The 5,513-nt window shown below is 38.9% G+C and overlaps 1 pseudogene; it reads left to right on the top strand.

Annotated features, from left to right (window-relative positions):
- The first annotated feature begins 4,391 nt into the window (after nucleotides 1–4,391).
- LOC122102091 lies at nucleotides 4,392–5,140 on the top strand (annotated as a pseudogene).
- Nucleotides 5,141–5,513: the final 373 nt, after the last annotated feature.

The raw sequence follows: 5,513 nt of genomic DNA, 5'->3' as shown, positions 1-5,513 counted from the left end.
CAGAAGTGTTATATCAGAAGGACAAAAGTACAACCAATGGGCTAATCACCAGGCAGCCAGAAAGAATATGAGCCTGGCTTCTCTTGGCTGGGAGATCTTTATCTTTGTAACAGAATTAGGCTTTACTTTTCTTTTTTAAGGTCAGTTAGCAAAAGATCAATACAAAAATGAACAATTTGCATTGAGCCTCCTATGTAGAAGATTCTAGTGACAATATCTCCTCATGGGATTTGAGAACCCAGTCTTTGGTGTGACAAGCTTGGTGGGCTTCAAGAAGTGCTTTCTATACACACAAAAGCAGAATCTGCTTCCCATGTTCCCTTGTAAGACTGTTACACTTGTATGGGATTTTAGAAGTCAAACATATGTTTGAAATCCTGACTTTCACAGCCAGTTGATTTACCAGTTTCCATTTTATCTTCTTTTTTCAATGTTATGATAATTTCTTAGTAAACAAAGTATATAACAATGGTACCCAAGGAAACTGAAATACAATAATAATTTTCCACTCTCTATATTTGTATTCTATCACTATCTTATATTCAATCAATAATTATCTGATAGCCTTCAATGGCTTTGTCAAAGACCCCAGTGGCCTAAACTTTGCCCAGTCTGTGTCAACTCCATTCTTCATGTTACCTGGCTTTGCTGTGGCATGTGGGTCCCAATTATCTTATCACCTTTCCCTGCTCAAACTTTTTGGTTATTTCTTCCCTTATCACCCCAGCTTCTTTGTCCAGGTGAAGAGGTCTCTAGGCACATTTGGACATACTGGAGGCTCCGTTGGTTTCTCACTTCCCTCCATCTGCACTAACACCAGTAATCTTTCTGGCCACTTGGCATTAAATGTTAACTACATGATACCAGCTTTCCATTGTGTATGCCCAGCCAGGCCTTTCCCTTCTACTTCACACCATGCATTAAGATGAGTGAAATGTTTTTATTTGCAGGGAAATAGATAGAAATGGAGACTATCATGTTGAGTGATTTTAAGCCAGATTAAGAAAGATAAAGGTCACATGTTTTCTATAATATGTAAATACACAATCTAAAAGATAAACGTGTAAACACATAGAGAATCATATATAAATACATTTATAGAATATGTCTATATGTTTGGAAATTTTTGAGGGAATTTGTAGGATTAGGGAAGGATAAATAAATGTTATTTGGCATCTGTGCATGGCAATGATGACAAAGGTATCTCACCGAAATCCATTGAATATTGAAGAGGAAGCTAGATGGGGAAAGGGAGAGTCAGGCCATCAGTATGACTAAAATTACTCAATATGAGTTTGTAAAATTTTATGGTGAAATTTCTTAAATAATATTGTTATGCAATTTAATTAAAATGAGATATAGGAATGCTAAAAAACTATTATATGTGTGTTTTAATGGAAGTGAGAAGGACAGAGAGGGCAATGGTGGGAAAACATGTTCAAAATAGGTAGTTTTTTAATACATGTAAAAATGAACAGCAAAGCATGTTGACATTGATTTGAGAAAAGTCTGTAGATGTGTGAGAGTGATGGAGGAAATGAGTCTCATAAAGATACAAATCAAATCCTTGGAAGAATGTGTGCTAATCAAAAAGTGAGAAAAAATTACTACAGATTTATGTGCTATTTTTCTTATCTCATATGCTAGTACATCTTTTTTTAATTTTGAAAGAAATAGATTTGGTTGTATATAAATGTCATAATTCTAATCTAGGATTTAAGATTTTGTCCCCACTCCATCTACACAACCATATATTCCGTTCCCAAAAGAATTCCATTGTCAGATATATATTGCCAGAACCGTTCCCATGCATGTACAAACTTCTATGTCCATGAGTATAAAATACATACATCAAATGTTACCAATTATATCATATATAGGTTGCTTTTCACTTGATAGAGCAACCTGTGGTTTTCACTCTATATGTCAAGTTGTACTTAATCAGTCTATACATGATCAGTGGCCATTTCAATGGTTTTAAATTATTTTAGACACATCTCATTCCTGCTAATGTCTTTCCAATAGTGAAGCATAAGACTATCAGTGGAGCACAAGGAAAGTAACTACACAGTTTCCCATTCCCTCCCCTCTCCTGCCATTCTAATTTGTGATAGTGACTGCCAAAGAAGTATGACTATAAATTCTTTTATAAAATGCAGGACAATCTGCCAAGTAAATAGTCCCTTTTAAGAGAATGTGAAAATCAGTGGGAGTTAACATTTGTGAGCATTAAATGTTGACATATGACTGAGTTTTCTAATACATAATTAACTTTCTGTGTGTGTGTGTGTGTGTGTGTGTGTGTGTGTGTGTGTGTGTCTGTATGTCTGTGTGTCTGTGCGTCTGTGTGTCTGTGTATCTCTGTGTATATGTATGTATTTTCTGGACCTGAGGGTGAAATCAGAACCTGAGTGCTGTCCTGGAGCCTTTGTACTTGAACTACAGTTCCATTTCCTATTTGTAGTGTTTAACTTGAGATTAGTGTCTTAGGGATTTCCCTGCTTGTCCTGAGTTGGATCCTCACATCTCAGGCTCCTGAGTAATTTGGATTACAAGCTTGAGCCACAGATGTCTGGCCATTATCTCTCATTGGTTCTCAGAATGACACTTTTTTTTTTTGCTGCAAAAACTGGCAGTGGCCACTTCATTGGCCTGGATAGAACAGGAGCATCTTCAGAGATTGTGTTTGGGGCCTAAGTGAAATGTAAATAATATCTTCCCCACCAGCTAATATGTCCTCCTCACTGTCTAAATAAAGCTTATAAATTGAGAAATTTGCTCTCAAACTTGAATTTCTTTTAGATATATTGTCTTATTATTGTACAAAATAATGGACTCCATTATATTTTCCTATATTCATACTACATATTTTGATAATATTCACCTTCGTTACCCTCTTTTGCCTGTTTCCTCCCATGGTTCCTTCTTGTTTTTACATTTTTCTCTCTCTCTCCCTCCCTCTCTCTTACTCTCCCTTTTTCTCTCCTTCCCTCTCTTTCTCTCTCATTCTCTGCTTGCCTTTCTGCTAGTAGTTGCTTTACACTTTCTACCTGTATTCCCCCTTTTAAGCAAAGCCTCAAGTTCTGGGTTTCTGCTTATTAATTGGAATTAAGAATTTTTGCCAGGCATCGGTGACCCTCACCTGTAATCCTAGCTAGTCAAGATGCTGAGATCAGAAGATTGCGCTTCAAAGCCAGCCTGGGCAGGCAAGTGCATTAGACTCTTATTTCTAATTAACCACCAGAAAACCAGAAATGGCTATGCGGCTCAAGTGGTAAGGTGCTTGCCTTGAGCTGAAGAGCTGAGGGGTAGTGTCCAGGCCCAGAGTTCAAGCTTCACGACTTACCAAAAATTAAAGTGTTTCCATAGATTTTTCTTTCAAACCATGATAATAAATTACCTTTGTTCATGTAGATAATATAGGAATTTAGTATTGTTGGGTTATTAACAACTATTTAAATTATTTTTGAAAAATCATAATGAACTATGCTTTATGAATCTCATCTTATTCTGAAATATTACAAAAACAGTAGAGTTCTTCTATAGGGTCCCAATGTAATAGGAAGCCCTGTTCTATATCAGAAGTATCTATCAACCATTTCTTTCTCCTGTACCTTATCTTACATCTATTCAATTATTATTTTTATTTGTCAATTATCTTTCAGTAGTTGTACAAAGAAGTTGCCATATAACAAAAGCAGTTTATGAATACAGTGCATATTGATTTGTGCCACACCTACAATAATCACACCCCTCTCTGACCCACCATTCCCTTATTTTTCTTAGTTTTGCAGTATAGACAATGAATTCCTTTTCAGCAAATTAATTTAGTTTATATTTATTTATTGTCAGGCATGGGGTTTGAACTCTGGGATTGGGCATTATCCCTCAGCTGTTCCACTCAAGGTGAGCACTCTACCACTTGAGCCAGAGTGCCACTTCCTGTTTTCTAGTGGTTTATTGGAGATAAGGATGACATGGAGTTTCCTGCCCGGGCTGGCTTTGAACTGAGATCCTCAGATCTCAGCCTCCTGTGTAGCTAAGATTACAGGCCTGAGTGGCCTGTGCCCAGCTGATTATAGTTATTTTAAAGAGGCTGTGTAGAGGGATTTCATTTGCATAAGTCAGATGAGAACATTTCCTTTCATACAGCATCTTCTATTCCCTCACTTTCTCCCAATGAGCTTGACTACATTCTGCCCCTTCCTCTCTTCATTTGTCTACCCTTTCCCCACCCTCTTCTTTGATGTACCCAGTTCCTTGCATTAATATTCTCAGGCTTTGGCCTAGACTTTCTAAAGATTATACTATTTGGGCAACATTGGCAGCAGCGATGGTGGAGCAGGAAGGCTCCCACAATGAAGCCCACAATCACATGCAAGTTAAGCTGCATGGAGAAAGGCAGCCAGTATGGGGCACACCAAATGTACTGGACCATCTTCTTCAGGTACATGTCCCAGAGCAAGCCCTCTGAGGCCCAAGAGCTCATGTGCTCAGGAGCATATTTTTGTTCTTCCCTCATGGCCAGCAAAACAGCACAGCAGAGCTGTCCATGCAGGTGTTGGAGTCCCTGAAGTAGGCAGAAATGGATGTAGTGTCTGGTTTGGGTGTTGAGTTGATGGACCCCTTCTCCAGAGCCCTGAACTGTTCCAGTTGGGGTTCCTGGAAACGGGGCCACCCTTAGCTCCTTCCATTTTGAGCCCTGACCCTGTGGAAAGAGCCGAACTACTGGGAATCTTGATACTACTTTCTACACTCTACAGTCAGTGAGGGCTGTGCCAACATGCTGGTGGAAGACTCCACGGCCCACAGCTTCCATGGCAAGTGGACATACTTGTGGCTCAGGGAGTGCTGCAGTTTCTCTATTAGAAAACAAAACCAGGTCTGTGGTCTTCATCATGTATGCACAGAAGCAACATCCATCAAGCACCGGCCACCCTCCATCCAATCCCTGCTCCACTTCATCTGATTTCTGCTGCTGGCCGTGGATGGCGGCAAGCTGACCATGTTCATGGTGCTGTGAGAGCAGTGCCAGCCCTCCCTGTACAGGCACCCAATACATGACAAGTAGCTCGACAGGACAGAACAGGACAGGAGAGTTCTCCCTCAGGGTACATCCCAAGCTTTTGTCTTCCTATAGAGGCACTTGGCCACGTCCTGGCCTCCCTTAGTTACTCTATCAACTACAATTTTTCTTAGTTATGCTCTATGTATTAAAAACTTCCTTAAAAACAAGTTATACTATTCATGGATTTCATATTCACAGCTCTAAATACTGAGATGCCTAAAATATATCATTCTGCTTTGAGTAAATTCCCTCCAAAAGGTTTTCCAATTCAGAAGTATATCTTTAATGGATTTTATAAAACCTTTCAAATGTTATACAAAAAAATAAGGACTAAGTAAATGAACGATCAAGTAGTTAATGATTAGCAGACTCAATGTCCTGAAACAATTCTCCTTAATTGCTCAGTACGTAGAGTATAATTCCAGACGAAATTCAGACAGATTTT

This window comes from Dipodomys spectabilis, unplaced genomic scaffold (assembly GCF_019054845.1).
Source record: "Dipodomys spectabilis isolate Male_0828 unplaced genomic scaffold, ASM1905484v1 ptg000738l, whole genome shotgun sequence".
NCBI classification, from domain to species: Eukaryota; Metazoa; Chordata; class Mammalia; order Rodentia; family Heteromyidae; genus Dipodomys; species Dipodomys spectabilis.
Note: the sequence above shows the minus strand (reverse complement) of the source record. Positions and strands in the feature narration are given on the sequence as shown.